Below are 20,590 nucleotides of genomic sequence, written 5' to 3'. Positions count from 1 at the left end.
AATGATTTTTCTTTGACGCATATCTTATTAAATGATTTTTCTTTGACGCATATCTTATTAAATGATTTTTCTTTGACGCATATCTTATTAAATGATTTTTCTTTGACGCATATCTTATTAAATGATTTTTCTTTGACGCATATCTTATTAAATGATTTTTCTTTGACGCATATCTTATTAAATGATTTTTCTTTGACGCATATCTTATTAAATGATTTTTCTTTGACGCATATCTTATTAAATGATTTTTCTTTGACGCATATCTTATTAAATGATTTTTCTTTGACGCATACATAAAAGAACGTACGTTTATATGTAAGTTAATTATGAACTTCTTAATTTCTTACTGTAACTCGACACTTGATGGTATTTGCGTTCAGAAAGGTTTGTAGCCATGGTGAGAATGTAATAAAAGTTATCTTCACGACTAAATGCTCATCGCTTAATAAATAATAAATTTATAAACGCTAATAACAAATAAATCACTAAGATCTTTTAATAGCGTACTTGTAAGAAATATATGTTTGAAACGGTTTCACGAGACGCATAAACTGCTCTCACGGCGGCCAGTTTGTGACCACTGGCCAACTAACTGCATTGGTGTTCGAAATGCTGAGAAGTAAAAAAGAGCTCATCTGCCACGTCCGAGATTCGATTTTGACGACGAATTAAGAAAATGTATATAATTACCATTTTTATCCAGATACAAAGTGCATAAGCTAAAATTAGAATTATCTTCTATCATCGCAATAAAAAAAAAAAAAAAAAAAAAAAAAAAAAAAAACGCAATTTATCACTAGCGGTGGAAAGATTTTCTTGACATTTTTTATATCGTCATGAACTTATTCTAACAAACAGTTATCGAAACCAGTCGTAATGTAATCTGTAACTAATGGAAACATTTAACTAAAATTAGGAACAATTACCTGAAATGTTGTCTCATGGTACTGTTATTTTATGAGAAAAATAAATATACATAGTCACATACAGAAAGTCATATACATTAGCTGCAATTTTATCAAATGTTCAGAAATTCAGTTGAAGTCCAACAATTCGGTTATCACATCTAACGTATAATCCTGTCATATAGATTAGAATCCATCGTACAACCCTCACTTATCACCCTTTGATTTTTATATTGTCGGTATAATGAAGAGTGATCACAAGAGAAAATGTTTCGCATCGGATGTTAGAATGCAGTATACATATTTTTCATATTTTCATGGCCTGCCTGAAAAGAACTACAGCAAAATAATTTAAAAGTAGAATATTTGTAGAATTGTTGTCTCAACAGCCAAGACACTATGTCAAGCAGAAAAAAACTTCAGTAACCCTATTTTCCAAAGCACTCTTATTTATGAAATAATTCATCTACTTATTACTTTTTACAGTAAAGTTTTACAATGATCCTTTGGATAGTAGAACAAATTACGGCCACGTATCTCTGAAAACTCTACTGAAAATTTATTAAAATATTCTTGTAAAAATCTTGAATCAATTTGTTGTAGTAAAATTATTCTTGAAGTGTTATTTTCTTTTTTCATTGTGTCTGATTAATCATTATTATAAATTGAAATAATTTAAATACTCCGTCATACTGAATGAGTATGCCATAGAATTGCAGAGTATTAATTGTTTTGAAAAGTTTCAGCTGAAGAAAAGATTGGAATAATTCAAATCTACATATCTTTATTTTTAATGACTCTAACATGATTCAGAATTAATGTCAGAAGTCGTTGAATTTTAATGCCATATTAAAAAAAATGATATCCGTTTTTCTCACTTCAAAAGCATCGATCATTATGACACTAGGGTTTTCTACTTTCCGTGAGAATGACAATTTCTTTCGCACGAAAGGACTTTCGGGTTACTTTTTTCCAAACTTTCGCCACCACTATTTTTAGTTACAGTGCTATTTTTTTAAAGTATGTGGAATAAATGATTTAGTAAACTTATGCAATGTACAAAAATTTGAATTGAATTTATTTTTTTCTCAAAAATCGTAAAATTTTAAGGCATAGAAAAGATTTTCTTTATATATAAAAATCATTTTTTTACATTCACTGAAAATAAAATTAACTTCCTCTCTTTACTGACTTGAAAAGTACTTTTAAATTACTTTTTTTCTTTCTTATGTGCATATTCCATTTTCTTTGAAAAGGAGAAACCAAAATCTGCTGCCCCTGAAATTGACAAAATATTAAATAAATTTTAATCTAGTCTATGGTGTTCCCCCAACCCAATTTTACATTAAAATATTACTGCAGTTCATTAAATCCGGTATCGTAATTATACTTTATACTTAATAGCTTGATTTAAAAATAGATCTGTCAAAGCATGCCAGTACAAATTAGGATCTGTCCACGGGAGATACCTTCGATGTAACAATTAATTGCCCCATACAATGAGTAAGACAAGAAAAGAAAAAAAATCATTATTAATTGAAACTTTATTCATTAGAAAATAGAACCATTTCTTTCAATTAAAGAAAGTTTGTTAATTAAAAAACAGTATTTTTTCTAGTTGACTTAATTGTGGATATTTATGCACCAGTAATTACTGGTGTAGTCTATTTGCAGTAGTTTTAATAAAATCACTAAACAAATATATGGTAGTTCTTGAAACAGTTTTGGAATTCAGAGGGCTTCTGAGGAAATCCATCTTTAATATTTTTATTAAGTTTTATACTTGAAGTGTTTTGATTGTATACAGTTCTTGGCACATATAGACGGATAATTTTTGTCAGAGTTTTCAGCTATTTTTATATTTTGTATCAATTAGAACTATCCAAATAACACAATTTTAATTCTTGAACTAGATTTCGCTGAAATTTTTCATTCTGGCCATTATTATCTAACTGTACTTAATTATTTAAATTCTTATCCTCTTTTCCTAAGGCTGTTTAGGAGCCTTTGTCCTGATTATCTTCCTATTTCCTTCGATGTTGCTTCGAAATGTGCAGCTGCGGTCAGGTAGCTTCACAGTAAATTGGGGTTAGGATTGTCAGAAAGTGACAAGGGGAGGCAAGGTTGCCAGTGTTGGTGCGAAATTGCCCATCTGGCGATAAAATTAGCGGTATACCATAGACGGGGCGAGAACATTCTAGAGCGTATTCTTACGTATTCTTAGCGGTTTTTCTTGGGAATTTCTCTATGAATGATTTATATACCCTTCCTGTAGTGCTCTCGTAGAAGGCAGTAGTGTCTCGAGTTCAGAAATTAGCTTCAGAGTAATCCACCGAGTGGGGAAATGTACTTTAGTTCTTTGCCGTAAAGCTGTCTTCACCGTTATGGTCTGAAGGCTGTGCTGCTGATTGATTCAGCGTGTTTGTCGTAGTTTTTCGATGAGTGTAAACTTGTCTTTGGGACTGTCCTGTGTAACAGTGTTTACTGGCGTATAAATTGTGGCTTGATTCTTCATGAAGTTTTATCATCAGTTACTCCAAATCCACGAACCCGTAGAACGCAATAATATTCTTTAGTGGATGCTGATATATATTCATATATACTTAATGAAATTAAGTTCAAACGAAAGACCAGAATATTTTTTTCCCTTAATGAATATAAACCATTATTAGGCCATCGTTTGAACTGCATAGAGATTTCTAATTAAACCAACTGAAATCTCGGTTTATAAGTTTAAATTACTGAAGTTGCAAGAAAGTAGAAAGCGCTGTTGAAATACGTGCTTCTAGATGTGTACACAATACTTAAATTTGGCTTTCAGAGGAGAAAAAAGAAGATTTAAAATTCTAAAGAAACACGGAATAAATAAGAAGTGATACAAGATTACTTAAAAAAATAATAAAAAAATAAAAAAAAAGCATAACATGAGTATACATCATTAATCCGTTCCATATTCTTGGACTTATATTTAACAGGACGTACATCATACGAGCTTTCCCAATCAGATATAAAGGGAGAATAATTAATCCTTTCTTATAAAAAAATATTTTTTTTTATTATTATAACACTGTTTAATTAAATACTATAACGCTGTTCAGTTCAATAATTAATGATGCTAATACTAAAATAGAAACGAAAGGGGCGAAATATATAATGGACATAAATGAAAGACTGTACATACTTTTTTTTCCTGTTATCCAGATCAAAAGCAATTTCTCAACATGCCGTAAAACTACTGGTCTTTGTTTGGTTAATGATTTTACCACCTACGCAACGTAACCCGGTTTAATAGTGATTTAGTTTTTACAGTTGCAGGTGCCGTTGTTCTCGGCATACGGTATGCAATAGCCAACCTCGGATACGCATGCCATTTTCATGTTTTTTTTCCACAATCACATTTGCCATCTCATCATCTAATCATTTTCTGCGTTACTTGACCGTTTACCATTACCTTTATTATAATCCAGTTTTAACAATTTGTTAAAAAAAACGCGAAATCTTTTGAAAATTAAGCATTATAGCATTATTAATTCTGATATGAAAATCAGAAAATCAGTTATGGACATAATTGTTCTAAATATATAAAACTGCTTATACTAAATTTTAAAGTGATGTCTTTCGTAGTTAAAGCATTAACTAAAAACAGGTAGAATGTTGCTTCATGTGTTTACTTACATTAACCTCCAGTCGTATTTCAAACAAAAATTTTCGTTTCCAAACAGAACATATATCAAGTCGGATTTCTTTCAAAGCAGATACATATCGAAATACGATTATATTATTAAGACTCTGTTTATAGTTTAACTTTAATGCATGAAACCTTTTTGCAGCAGTTAAATTTGTATTACCGTGTTAATTATGGCGTGCGATTCAAAGACAGTCAAATAACGAGAATAATAAAATAAATGATATATAAACTTTTATGATATAAAACAAATGTCATTTAAAATTATATATATAGCTTTACAGTTAGGTAGCTAAAAGTTAAGTAAATAAATTTTACATATGTAAATAACTTAATTACTTTGTTTTTCTATAAATATTATTATTAATTTATATCAAATATAGACGTTTTTCGTAAAAAATGCACCGAAATTCACTAATGAGTGTAATGGATGCAATTTATCCAGCTCAATGCAACTCGAATCAAATCAAAGTTATTGAATATAATCCTATTATTTAATAATACGAAATTTTAAATGCCATGTAAATTTGAAACTGGCATTGGATTTATATTTGATTTGAAACGAAGTATGATAATGAGTTTATTGGATTAATATGGTTGAAATCACAGAGCTCTGATAAACAGTTTTAACATTTTGAATAAACATCAAAGTGTAAAGTTAGTTTCGCTATTCTAGCTGCATTGAGTCTGAGCTTCAAAGCTGAAATCCTTGAGACACATGATGTGTAATTGCTTTATATGAGAATTAAAATCGATAACTTGGGCATCCAGACACATGACGTCTGTATGGAGCCTAACAAAACCATGTGTCATGCTGTTTTTCATATCTTTATATTCGCCGGTAGGCTGATAAAATATAAAGAATACCAGATTTTTTTCATTAGAGAAGGATAACCGTTGAAGATTTCTATAACTGCATTTCCAAATGTAAATCAGTTATTAACATAATTGTTCTAAATATATAAAACTATTTATACTAAATTTTAAAACATAATCTCTGGTAGTTAAAGCATTAATCAAAAATAGGTAGAGTCATTAGTTTATATCGATGTCAGGAAACTGAAGAAATCTGCACTACCCTTGCCGAGATTCGAGCTCAGGACTTTCTCAAAACTCATCAAGTGTGCTTCCAGTTACACCAGAAGGCATGCAGAATGGAGGGAGAAGATACCTTACATACTTCTGCTTTTAATGGGCGGCTGGGGGGAGGATTAGGGAACATAATCGTCAGATCCTGGTAGTGACAAATTATTGAACACCTTCTTTTAGTTCGAGCGCAACTTGTAGAGACGTTTTAGAATTTGCTGAAACAAAGGAACTGAATAAATCATCAATGCCTCGCCAACATTCTAACTGAAGACCTCACGAATACGATTCGAGCGGTTTTTCACGAGGACAGAAGGGAGAAAATACCTCATAAACATAATGCCAAACATTTCTTATATGGCCAGGATCTGACTCCTGTCTATTCCCTGTTTTAAATAGCAATGAGCTTAAAGTATCATTACCGGTTTACCAGATTTAGCCATAAACCTTATAAGCTTTTCTGATTAATATTCAAGCCTTAAAGTACTGATAGTATCCAAGTACTGAGAAGGAAACGTTTTGGACTGTGCTTTAATACAGCTTTTCTCATAAAACTACTCTGGGCTTTAAGTAAATTATCACTATCTTTTTATCATATTTAGCCAAAATCGTATCTGCTGCTTTCGTTCACATTCAAGAGAGCCCACCAGCGGCCGAGCGGTAAAAATCGCTGAACACTGGTAGTTCAGTCCGAGGTTCGAATACCGCGAACAGGCATGGCTGCATGGGTGTTTTCGTGGTTTTCCCCATGTGTTACGTATACACGAGCCAGTTTCCCTTAGAAAGTCCTCCGCGAAGCCATCTCTCCCGTTAGGCAGATAGCTCTCGAGGCTTTGCTGTAATTAAAATAACCTAACCTAACCTAACTGTCCAGATTCAAGTATTTATTATTTAATGAAAGGAAAAAAAGTTTTGCATTGTATTTTAATATAGCTTTTCTCAAAAAGCTGTTACCGCAGACAGAAATTTTTGAAAGTTTGATACAAGATTTATCATCGACGAAAAAAATCATCACTCATTGATAGACATCATTACGGAACAAAATCTAATAGGCCGACCTTTGACCCCCAAAGTGGTTGCTTCATGGGAACGGACACAAAAACCCTCCTTTTAGTTGTACCAAATTTTTCCGCTATCTAATAAGAGCTTTACCGTATTCAAACGAAAAATGAATTTAAACAATAATATATTAAAAATCAATTCTCAGGCATTGACATTTTTATGCATTGTAAGTTAATATATTCACTATGCACTAAAATAGTACATAACAATTCTACACAACAGTGTCGCCATCCTGTAAAGCCTAAGATATTTTCAAAATATAATCTGGAACGTTACTGAGTCATAAACTAAGTAATTTAGTGCAGTAAACACAATGCTTAAGAAATTGTTTTCACTTTTAATGCAATTGATTTAAATAAACATGAATTAAATGGAGATATTTAATTATACATATTCAATACTTTTATGAAATTACACTTGTTGCATTCATTAAAGTCATTTCATACTTTTTTAAATGACAACTATTTTAAGCACCTGGTCGCGAAAGTTGCTAGTTTTTAAACAAATAATATAACGAATATAAAATTGTGTATATCGATCTCTAACATTCTATTTGGAATTCTAAAGATCTGCGTTTTGTATATTTTGTGATTTTCATGTCGAACGTAATTTTATGTGACGTTAATGCGGAGAACGTATTATTTAATGAATACAGTTAACAGACAAAATGTTAATAATAAAAAGATAATATTACTAAGAAAACTGACTATTTATATTTATACGGAGAAAAAATAGGTAAAATTGTATGTCAACATTTAACACTGCAGCGGGAATTCTAAATAAATACTGCTATACATCTTGTAAACTTTTGTGATTTTGTTGTTGGACTCTGTGTGACGTAGTGCGGAGAAAACTTACTGAAGTAATTTTAGAAGAACGGTTAGTAAAGATGGTTAGTAATAAAACTATTAAAATGACCAAATTAATCGGTTAGTAGGAGTGAATATGAAAGCATACCGGTAGACCGCAAGCTCAGCAAGAGTTTAAAAAAAACTTAACAAACTCTTTTTCGAGACCGTTAAAATTTGAAATTTTTAAGAATTATTTTTTTTTGTTTCATATAAGTCTGCTTATTTATTTGAACTTCCAAATTAAAAATCTTTATAAATCCGTACTTTGATAATCACGATGTTTTGGCAAAAATTTTCATAATTTATTTCTTTGATAATCATGACGTTTTCGCAATAGACCTTTCTGAAACTGTTTTCTCACATTTTGCCCGGACTTCCGGAAGTGCACCAAGATTTCAAAAGGCCAAAATGAAAATTGTAATACAAAGGATTTATGTACATTCGAAGAATTTTTAGAAATAAGCATTTACAAAATCAATAACTTATCAGGACTTGCGTTTCTCTTTATTGGCGTTGGAAACATGAATTGTCCTAAATCGGAACAGGGAGCTTACTCAAACTATGTTCAAGAAGGTGTGAAGTAGACAACACAAGCAGGAAGGGTATACGAAACCCTTTATTTTCTATCTTTTACAGGATCTTCCGAGCTTCGGAATACAAAGACCAACCACTTGTGGTCTGAACGTAAGAATATAAAAACTACTAACTAAATCTCTAACTAAAAACTAACTTTGAATTAGTATACAAATGCCTAGCACTAAGATTGGCCTTTATGTAAAAAAGGTACGTATGTAGTACGCCGAGCTGCTAAAACTACGATACGTCTGCAATTATCAAGAGGGCTAAACCTCTGGCCTTAAAGGCAACCAGCAACCGAGTGAAAACTCGTAAAACTGCAGTGACAAGCGGCTTGCTTCCTATAACTCCTTCCTCTCTTCTCTCTTGGCAAAAAGCCAAAACTTAAGCACTTGGCGTTAGCAAGACAATTTGCATGAACAAGTTAAATCATTTAATTCTGGCCGTAAGTAGAAAATAAGAAGTGATAGTACAGTATTAAAATAAAGTAAACGTTAGTAAAACTTAGGATCCTTACAAACTTACAAATAATATCCACAAATATATTCGATACAGAAATTATGTGTGTTGCTAAAGCCAGATGAAATGTTTCCAAGCCCTACAATATTAGATAGTACTTCTCGACCATTAAGATTATTAAACTGATCTGCGATAGATATTGGAGAAATTCCCTACCTCGAGCAAAAATGAGATGTCTGCACTGAGTAATAGGGATGAAAGGGAAAAAGTAAAGCAGAAAAAAGTTCTATTCTTAGCACACTGATGGGGGCCATGAGAGGCGTTCTTATTTAGAACTCCCCACCTAATCATTCATAGGGTGACAGACCTGGAGAAGAAAAATGAAAGTTTCTAGCATATCAGGTGCCCTGAGAAAGATGGAGATAATACAGATATCATCATTTTATTCAGAAACAAAACATATAGAGGGATATAAATTGTTAAATAATGGAGTTTGGTTATTCAATGCATGAATGACCTGTATTTTATGAAACACTTTGATATGATTTAATAATATTAAGAAACTAATAGGATGTGTTTTCTTCTTATTTAGGTATCATAATGAAGAATAAATTCGATACAAGGTTCTATCAAACAATTATTATGTTGCAAAATAACAAAATATATGGTATATGCAATTCCTTTGCTAATTATATTAACTGCCTAATTATTTATAAAAGTTATCGGTTAGACATATTACACATTATAAATATATTGTTCAAAATCAAAGTAAAATTAAAAATTACAATATTGTCTTTAAATCGGTTAGTTCATTTAAGTTCTACGTAATGCACTGAAAAAATATGAAGATAATAAATTTTGCTTGCTGCAAATTCGCAGATTAACAAGATGATGTTGTTGTCATGAATTTTGATTGAAATGAACAACAAAGTAATATACAGTCACTAATTTACATACATTGGTAACTTCAACGAAGATCGAATGGAGATCACTGAATGTTCAATTAACTTTCAATTTAAAATTCAACAATACAAGCCAGAATTATCTCCAGTTTAATATTATGTACAATATTTGAATATAAAATGTCATTCTATTTACGTTATCTACATTAAAATGCTTTAGATAAGATTATTTTTAGCCAAAAGGGACATTAGCTTTTGCAAAGGGATACAAGCCAAAGGGTATTAACGATTTTAGGTAGAATCACATTAAATGTCATTCTCTGTAAATGTGTTGTTTTACTTTTCATTTCTGCCTGGTGCCATTTGATAATATTTAAGTTATTTATTGTTTACATTTAATCTGTATGATACTGATTAGAAAACTAAGCTATTTACAAAAACAGGTGCAGTTTTTAATCATTTTTCTTTTTTACTTTTTAATAGGTTTCATTTGAATAAAAATGCGCTTAGTTCATAAATGCGTTCATTACACCTAATGAAATCATTCAACGCTTTTAGAAAATTCTGTTATGTATTATTTCACTTTTCAAGTATGCAGAAAATATATTACATTCTCATGTAGTCTAAATATATATTCGTCTAGTGTCCTATAAAATGTTTCACTGTTCCACCTGGCCATCTCTACTGATAATCTTTATTGATAAGCCATGTTAAATTTTAAGAGCTCTTTGGGCGATCGTTAAAATCTGAATCCTTAAAGATTTAAATTTATTATTTTATATTTTTGTTCCGAGAGTCGAACATACGAGGGCCTGAGAAGTACCATTGTGAAATTTTAGAATAGCTCTGCATCACCAAATATTATTTTAAAATATTTTAACAGCCTGTCTAGTATTGTAGCAACTAATTTTTAATTATTATGAATTTTGAACTAAGCATTTTTTAACACTTATAAGGTATTTCTCCCGCTCTTCTAACGTGCTTTCATGGTGTAGTGATTCTCCACGCTGGGCTGGTATTCCAGAGGTCCGTGGTTCGATTCCCGGCGAAGGCGTTGCTAATTTTTCATCTTGTCTGCTTCCAAAAAATATCTACTGTCTCTATGCACTTTTTCTTTTAAAGTCTTTCCTTTCTAATTATTATTTCTTCTTTTATTCTGAGATGCCATTATTGAATACCATTTCTTTTTTGCTATATCGTAACATATTTTTTAAAAAATGCGAAGCAAAGGTCAATTCATTTTCATTTCTCATAATCCGACAAGAAATATCTCTTCTAGTTTTATAACCACAAGCACCTCGAAGAGCGGCTTGTGGTGGTGATCCTAGTGACTAAGGTGTGATGGTGATCTTGTGGCTAAGGTGATGGTGATCTTAGTGAGCTACTCTGAAATGTTAAGACAAAGTGATTAACTTATTATATAAATACTACTAAAAGATGAAGTTAACTTACCTTGATAGCTAAAATGCAATCATTTACAAGGTTCAATTCCAAAACTAAACATTTACTTAATTTCTAGTAAATATGTGATTACATTCTAGTAAATGTGTGATTTCTAGTAAATATGTGATTTGATAGTTAAAATATGAACTGTAAGCTTGTAAAGCAATTAGCACCAGCATAGCGACTGATTTCATAATTTCAGTATTTACTATAATTTCACCTTTCCGTATTTCTCACCAGAATGCAAATCAATACTCCGTATTTAAGCAGAGGTTTTCGGATTTGAGACAGAGAGTATTTCTGGCATTGCGCGTAACATCGCGTTACGTGTTTAGTTCCTGCCAGCTCTAACAGATGTGATTCTTTGGCTTTGCAGTGTCATGCTGCCCATACACTCAGAACTGAAGCGCCAGTAAAGTTATTGAGACCGCTTCTATTTGAGTATTTAATTGAATAGTCCACTGCTCAAAGTTTAATTTAAATTTGACTGTTTTATTTATTTCTATCCTCACGAGTTGTGCTTACTATAGCACAATAACTTGCATTTATGCTCTTAGTTCTGTTGAAAGAAAATCAGTTATTGGAACCTTCTCAAGACTTTGTCGTTGTTCTCAGACACAGCGGTAGTTCCCTGCATGTCTATTAAGGTTATAAAACATTAACAGCATTACCAGATCAAGTATAACCATGTCAAACTGCTATTACACATCCGTTTGTTTCGAAAGAAAAACTGTTTAGAATTTTTTTTTTTTTTTTTTTTTTTTTTTGCTTTGTCCCAACATCTATTTACCACAGATCACTTTGGGGTTAACATGTATAGGGAAAACTGTTTCTCCATCACAAATAAGTTGATAGCTGATTGGTTGAAAATGAACTTGCAATTTTGTTTCGAAGTGAAGGAAAAAAAATCGCGCACATTTCTTTCCGAAAAAATTGTGCGAAACAGTTGTTAGTATGAAGCAAATGCATGAGTGATATGGGCCTAACTTGCCTACCTGAATTTAAGGCTACTGAACATTACTAAAATTTATACATTAAACTAATTGCTACACATGTCATTTTTATTTTTAAAATGCATCATTTCCCATGTGATATATAGAATCTACATTAAATATACAACAAGTTTAATTTGAAATACTTTTAATTTCTATATCACCAAAATAGGTAAAGCTGGCCGTTTCATATTATAAGGTATTTCTCACGCTTTCCTATCGTGCCTTCGTGGTGTAGTGGTTTCAAAGGTCCGTGGTTCGATTCCCGGCGAAGGCGTTGTTAATTTTTCGTCTTTTCTGCTTCCAATTAACGTAATATCTCTACAGTATGAGAGAAATAACTAAACTCCAATTTGTGTATTCAGCACTTTTTTGTAAATAAAATCATGAAAATTACTAAACAGCAGATATTACTATTATTTTCGAATCAGCATTTAGATTATGATTTCATATTTCTGTCATAATTACTTCTGCATAATAACACTAAATAAAATGTTACTTTTCACTTTACAAACACGTTTAAACATTTCTATTTTCAGCACAGTACGAAAAACTTATATTTCTATCAGATATTATACTTTTTAATATATTAAACACTCTTTTTAAAGGGTACATGCCGGTCCGTTTTAAGCTTGAATGTTGTCTATCATTTAAAAGCTTTCATGGAATGTTTTTATTTCGGTACATATAAAATGTTTGATTTTTTAACGTCATGGCAATATGCACTACAGGAAAATATTTAAGCTGAAACTAAATCTTCCGAAGAAATCGTTAAAAAAATGTTAAAAACAACAATTCTTCAAGAAAATATTTATTCGGAAACGATCGCCTTCATCCAAAGCGTCGTAAGTGTCTTTAAATTCAATAAAATGCTTTTGCAATCTTTATGCGCAATGTTATCTGAACGTATACGTATGTAGGTACCTTTCGATATTATATATATCAAAGACATCTTCAGTTTTTTCATTTGAGAAGATATATGCTGACTTTAAGGCTTTTAAATAAATTGTCTGTGGTTCTGAAAGAAGCTAGACGAAAACTATGATGATGAATAAATGCTGTGAAACTTGTTAAAGAAAAAACTTCTAACTCTTAAATATTATTTATATTTTTATTTTATATTCATTTTGGAATGTTTGGACTTAATGTATAAATGTAGTATTACTGAAATATGAAACCGGAGCAGAGTATTGAGTTCGTAATGATGAAATAGTAAGTAATAGTTTTAAGAGCCTTGTACGTGAATGATTTTAATTGGATGTTTTTACATTTGAGACCAACAAAAGTTATATTGGTTTCCCAATTCTGTTTTTTTTTTCTGTTTATTTTTCAGCTGAACGCAAGTAATTACCGTATTTGACGGCATATAAGACGCACTTTTTTTCCTAAATTTGGTCCTAAAAAGTTACCTGCGTCTTATATGTCAAGGACACAGGTTAACTTTCAATACTGAATGCTATTTTTAGCCCGGATAAAGATCTAGACACACATAACTTTTTCTACATCTACATGTGTGTGGCCTTCTAAATAAGGGTGCTTCTTATATGTCAGTGAGTCTTATATGCCGTCAAATACGGTACATGGCTTAAAAATGCTGGATTTGTATTTCTAAGTGTTTACTATAGTTTCCTGTTCTTTCTAAAAACTTAAAATTCCTGCACCTGAAAAATGAGATTCTAAAACTTAATTTAAAGTAAAAATGTTAATAAAAGTGATATATTTAAGGCAAATTTATTTTCCTTCCTTCGTTGAGCTTTCATATTTGAAATAACCAGAAAGATAAATATGAATAAAAACCAAAATCGAAATTATCGTATCTGCCAAAAGACGCTTAAGCGACAGGCGTGTTTTTATGTTATGTAATTGCCAAAAATCTAAAGAGATATAATTTGAAAATTATCATATATATATTTAATTTTGTATTACTAAAATTACAATTCAAATCTAGAACACAGTGGTGCTATTATAAATTGCACTAAACCAATGACAGAAAAAGTGTATCCTTCGTATAATAATCATCACTAAAATAATATTATAATCTATTTAATTTTTAAACTGCTTTGCACGAAGATGTTTCAAAAATGTATTTTAGTCTACCTCTAGTTTCAATGTAAATCAGAAATCTTGATGCCACTTCGAAGAACAAAAGGTATGGGATCCTATCTTCAAAAGCATAAATATTGCTAATCATTAGAATTTATCAATCACGATAAAGTGATTCTAGTATGATTTATTTCGGAAAGCAAAATTTAAAAGAAGAAAAACATCTTTCTTAAATTTTAATTTTTTGTAACTCTGCCACCCTGAGTGGTTTGTGATTAATTCTTAGCACATATCCATTGGTGTGGATGTTTTCGACACAAGTGTCCGGCTTTTTAGAAAACATCTGAAGCATAGAAGCATTTTTATTTACGCTTAGCACGATAATTAGACTCCTTACATCCTCTTGCTATTATTATTCCATATCCTTTTGTTAAGAGTTTTATGATAAGATTCGTATGATGTATTTTTTGTCAAGAGTGCTGTTGAGATTTTGTTCGTGCTCTTTAAAAATTACTATAAAAAGTTATATGGTGTTATAAATACACAGCGCAATTGTATTTAGCCTTAATAAACAAATTTATCATCTGATTTGGCTTTACGAGGAAGTCAATTTTGTAGTAACTATAAATATTTATTATTTCACAATTTATTTATTGTTTATTTATTGTCTATGATGTGCTACCACACTTACGCTACTTCTGCAAATTCTGTATTAAAGCATTACAACTTCATTGCTTCATGTAGGAGAATATATCGCGATATAGGTTGAATTGTGATGATACGTTACCGCACGTCATTGTGAAATGAACAGTCAAATCGCCGTAGAGCATTCCTTCACAAGTGATGAGCTGTAAAGAATATCTTAGATGATTTAGAAACATAGGAAGTTGTGTGTCTATCAGTCACCAAAAAGTAACTGAAATCTGCCACAGAAGATCCTAATCTAGCTGAAAAATAGTCAATGACAAATATGTGAAAATAAATGGCCCATTTAAATGTTTCCTTTACTGAAATGAAATATAAGAATTTTCAATGCAGGATGTTTTGTTCCTGTGTAGGTTTTTCAGCGTAATTAACCAAACCATAAATGGGCAGAAAGACTTAAAACGGGTTAATTTTAATTTTTAATCCTTATTATACTAATAAGCAATGTGTCATTCTAATTTTGGAAATAAATGAAATATATTTGATAAACAGAATGATAGCAAATTGTTTACATAGATGTAATTTTTTGTTTGTCAACCCAAACTTCTGTTTTAAATGTTAATAATTATGAAGGAGTTTTAATAATCTTCTGAATAGGAGTGATTGTGTCTGTAAGAATAAAATTATAAATTGTTAAATGCAAACTATGCTATGAAGTTTCTTGTTTTTTTTCTAATCTTTGTATCCTTAATTGTTTCCTTACTTTTTCAGCTGTAGTTTCGTTTTAGTAACCATACTTGCTACTTGCTGCATTCTAATTGTCTTTTTCCTGCTTTCTATCACAATTATACCGCATCTCTCGATTTTTTTTTATCTACATCTCTTTTCATCAAATTCTAGTTCTCCCTAATTTGTTTTGTTATTTCAAATTCTTGTATTGTAACACGCCAATGTTAAACGTGGTCGAACTTCAAACCTGAAGCAGAATTTTGGAGCATTTTATAAAAATGAAACAACATAAAAGCTAAAATTTGCACTATTTTATGGTCTATGAATTAATAAATTAAAAACATGAACATGGTATATATAAATATAAAAGATTTTGAAAAGCTACTTTTACTTGAACGAGATTGAAATCTGAATGATATTAATTTGCTTGTCGAAATTAGAGGGTATCTGACTACAATCCATTTAATTAAAGTCCATTTGATTATAGCAAGTACCTGAAATCCATTTGGTTGCCCTGTTAAATTAAATGTACGATGATAGACATCAACCGACGTCGCTGGATTAATGCAGTGTAAACAGCAAACCTAACAACTCGCTTTGCAGTAATAATGCAGTGTAAACAGCAAACCTAACAACTCGCTTTGATATGTTAAATGAATGCAGTCCAAATATACGGACGGTATACAGAAAATCATTTTCACCAATCAATTCGGATTTACACAGATTAGAATTAATTCCCGTGTACTGTTTTTACATTATTAAATATAATGCATAGCAGAACTATCTTTCTTAGAATGAGCATTACACATGTAAGGCTATATAATTTATTAATTGACCTTGTAATTATTTTAAAATTCAACAATTTCTTTCGGTTAGTTGATCTAGGCCGCTGGAGGATTACGTTTTTCAGTAGCTTCCCTGATCGTTATAGTGGTTAGTAGCACCGGCTGCTCCATCGTTTAATTCTCCATACGGAGAAGGCACGAAATATTCACAAATCTATAATGTATCTGCTGCATAAGAAAGCTAAAAATTAATTTGACCAAAGTCCTTTCAGGAGGCTGATGTGTTAGACGAGAGGCAGCAAATTAGTTCCCCGGGGTGTGCTGCCTCTCGTCCCGGGGTCTTAAATTGGGACGGAGATGTGCGAATTCGTAGTGTTAACCAGAAAGTACCCAAGGCTTTGGTCACCGAGAGGAGAAGCCCTGTATCTTTTGGAGATGGCAAATTTGTGGACCTTATTTTGGTTAACTGTGGATCAAGAAATTTAGCCACAAGACAGATTTTAAAGTAACCCTGAACTGACAGAAACGTTTTAAGCATTCAGAATATACATCATGGGCTTTGCCAATTTCCTAGAATATATTTGGTAGAGTTAAAATAAGGCAAATACAGCAGTACATAGAATGTTAAAGATGTGTATCTGCTCAACTGAGTGAAATTTAATAAAATCAATATCCAGTGTTTTATATGGTTTTGTGAAGTGAAATGTTGAAGACAGTTATAAAAATATCTGACACCAAAATATAGGATATCCATTTATTATTTCCTGCCAAACTAGATACATAGGCAAAAGAGGTACTGTTTTTGGTCCAAAAATTCAATGATGAGTTTTTAGTGAATAAGCAAGAATTAGGGTCCCCGTCTTCTGTCTGTCTGTATCTCTGTATGCGCGTTACGATTTTTTCATCCAATGGTAACACTTATATGAAACTTCTAGAAATTCTTGTTTACATATTTAAACTTTCTAGAACATTCATTTAAGGTTTGACTAGATTTTGGGTAAAACTGTAAGAAATGAAAGTGGTATTTTATCTGAAGCCCACAAAGTCTTTAATGAAGGACCGGAAATGAAACGTATAACAGTCTTTAATGGATAACCGGAAGTGACACTTCACTTTTCTCTTAACTGTGTATCTAGAGTGGCTGGAACAAATAAATAGGTATTTTATATTTTTGAGCAAAAGGTTGTTACAGATTATTTGGCAAAACCACATAAAACGCTGGATTTTCATTTTATTAAATTCTTCTCAGCGATGTAATTCTACTCAGCGAAGTTCTTTAAATTTTACATAGATGTTAAAATTCTACTTTTTACATATATGCAAAGATGTAAAACACTTACGTTATTTTAGTTGTAAGTACTGTATTTTGATTGTTTAAATGCTCCAGATATGTTTCTAGCATATTTGAAAAGTATTATTTTTGAATGAAGCCCATTTTTGAATGCTATAAATTTTTTTTTTTAGTCCGGAGTTACTGCGAAATCTATCTCTGTGGCTAATATTCCATGAAGCCCATTGCAGGTTTTAGTAAAAACCAATATTAATATATTATCTAAAACATTTCAGTTTGAGACTTTTATACCTATGGTGTTTGGTGTATTTAATTATGGCAAAACACACGAGGCTATCTGCCTAAGGGGAGAGATGCCTTCGTGGAGGACTTTCTAAAGGAAACTGACTCGTATACACGCCACACATGGGGAAAACCACGAAAACGCCCATGCAGCCAGCCCGTTCGTGGGATTTGAACCTCGGACCGAACTACCAGTGTTCAGCGACTTTAACGCTCGGCCGCTGGTGGGCTTCTTTTATACCTAAGAATACAACACATTAGATTTAGGCTAAACTTGATAAATTGAAAGTGAAACTTTTCTTAAAACTCAGCCGAAAATTTCATGAAAATCTATATTATCATACAATCTAAAACGTTTTATATATGTTATTTAAAGTAGGTACGTAATTGAGAATTTCACCTAAAATAATTAAGCATTAAATGTATTCTTGGAATTATGCTAAGTGAAACGATAATAATCTCATTATGAAGAAGAGGTTTTGTTGCAAGCAATAAAATGTTATTAGCCTAAATCCTCAATTTTGTGCTCGTTTCGCTTTTGTATCGAATCTCTTTTTAAACGAAAGACGATGCTTTCACTAAATGTTACCGCTATATATTCTTTTTGAAGAAATAGCATAGAAAAAATATATAGTATAGGGAATATAAAAAAGAAAGTGTAGCAACCCTTAAACGCTCTATTGGGGATTTTTAATATTTGTTGCTTGGGGCGTAAATATGAAAAATTTTATGTGGCATAAATACGAAGAAACTGAAACCTCTTAAGCGCCAGCGCCGGGAGAACGAAGCGCAGTCACGGACCGGACCCTCTAAAATGGATCGTTGCCACCGGTCCTCGCATTTTCAGCAGTTAAACCTAATTTTACATATCGTATAAAATCAGCATTTTGATGTTATGACTTCAATTTTTGAAGTTGCGTATTTAATGTACTTGTTTTTAATGTGTATTAATATAAAGAATATCAAGTTTATAGAAATAAATTAAATAGGCAAAATACTAAAATCATACTATACAAACAGAAATAAATACTATAAACATGAAAAAAAAATTACAAATACAAAATTAAAAAAAAAAAAAAAAAAACAAGAATTACCTATAGGTAATTAAATTCCAGTTGAAACTGAACGGGGAAATTTCTGCTGTGTGTGAAATAATTCAAAACAAGAATCGACACATAGTCCTGCACTGCATATGTCGCACTAAAAATACGTTGTTTGCTTACGCTTTACCTTGGTTTTAGAGCACAGAACGAATCTTCTCCTACCTTTATTACCTCCTCCGTCAACGTAATTTTCGGAAACTGCCTTCCAGATAGACGGAAAGGGCCGGTGATTTTGGACAAATTTTTAAGTTTTTAAGTAAGGTCTCTTAACTATGCCTAACGGAATGAAACTGAACATAACCCCAACACATATCACAAACTTCAAAAGACACTCAGAAATATTTCATCCTCAAACACTGTGTGACAGGTTTATATTAGAAGACTTCCTGTTTTTCTAAATCGAAAACAGCGTCCGCGATTACCGGAAAGCGATAAAAGACCTTCCCCCCACTGTGATCACGTCAATATATGCATTATATATAATTACATTATATGTACAGTAAATACATTATATACCAAAATATAAAGCCTGTGTCATTATATATAATGACCATTCAAGGCATTATATATAATGACCTATTAAATCGAGTAAGAAAACCAAAAACGCTGGCTCTTTCCTGAGAAATGCGAGCAAGACGCATTACGCGTCGAGAAGCTGATAGTCTTTCCCCTTCTGTAATAATGTTGTAATGTTACTTTTTAATTAACCAAGAAAGCTTATGTGAAGTTTCAAAGTAAATAGAAAAACAAACAAAAAAAGTTCCTAACGAAATAAACACAAACGGCGTTTAATTCACAGGAGCACTTATAAAGAGCCGTGATTTCCAGTTTGTTTATTTCAATAAATCTCTCGAAACCAGAAGCACGAAACAGAAACTAATGCCAGTACATGAAGGTCAAATGCCACATGAATCAATTCATGTGAAAACAATCACCACTTAGCTCCATTTCCTGGCTTTCAAACATTCAACTGCATATTTCAAAATAAATCGTTCCGTTTTAATGTCGCATATACGCGACGCTGGGCTCGTAGGAGCAGATTCGTTGCGTCGCGTATACGGGACACTGGGCTGATAGGAGTGGAATCTTTGCGTCGCGTATACGCGACGCTGGTACTGAACGGGTTAATGTACCAAACTTAAATTACAAGTAAAAAAATGTTTCTTGTCTTATTAAGGAAGTTCAATACTTATGTCATAAACTGAGAAAAGACTAAAAACGAACAGCAGTTAACACTCTGTCAGGAATTCCAAAGATATGATGATGTTAAAAATATTGTATTTGCTAAGTCACTGATTTGTGAAGCCGAAACACTGTATTACCAGAGGCTATACTAAGACCGAAGCATATTTTCAAATCAAAGAATGAGAAAGGTGCATGTACGCGAGCACGTATACTTATCATTTCCATTGTATGGGATAACAGAATAATAAACAATCGTATTTATAATTAAGATTGAGCCACAACGTTAATAAACAAATTAAAAATTTTTTACAGACGATCATCTAGAAGAGATAGTTTACTTAACCCATTAACTGCCAAATTTTTATTTCATCAATTTTTATTTTATTTATGTTAGTTTACATCTAAATAATAAGAAAAACATGTTTCTGTCATAAATGCGCCAAATTTTTCAGAAATTTTAAATTTAAGTCCGATCCCCAAATGGGGATCATGGCTGATACTATCTACTTTTAATGACAGCGTTCAAAACAGTCTACGTGTAGTCCAACATTACATTTTCCACATTG

This window comes from Stegodyphus dumicola, chromosome 6 (genome assembly GCF_044657685.1).
Source record: "Stegodyphus dumicola isolate Sdum_Otavi_A_Nest chromosome 6, ASM4465768v1".
Classification (NCBI taxonomy): domain Eukaryota; kingdom Metazoa; phylum Arthropoda; class Arachnida; order Araneae; family Eresidae; genus Stegodyphus; species Stegodyphus dumicola.
The sequence above is the reverse complement of the archived record's forward strand: the minus strand, read 5'-3'. Positions refer to the sequence as shown.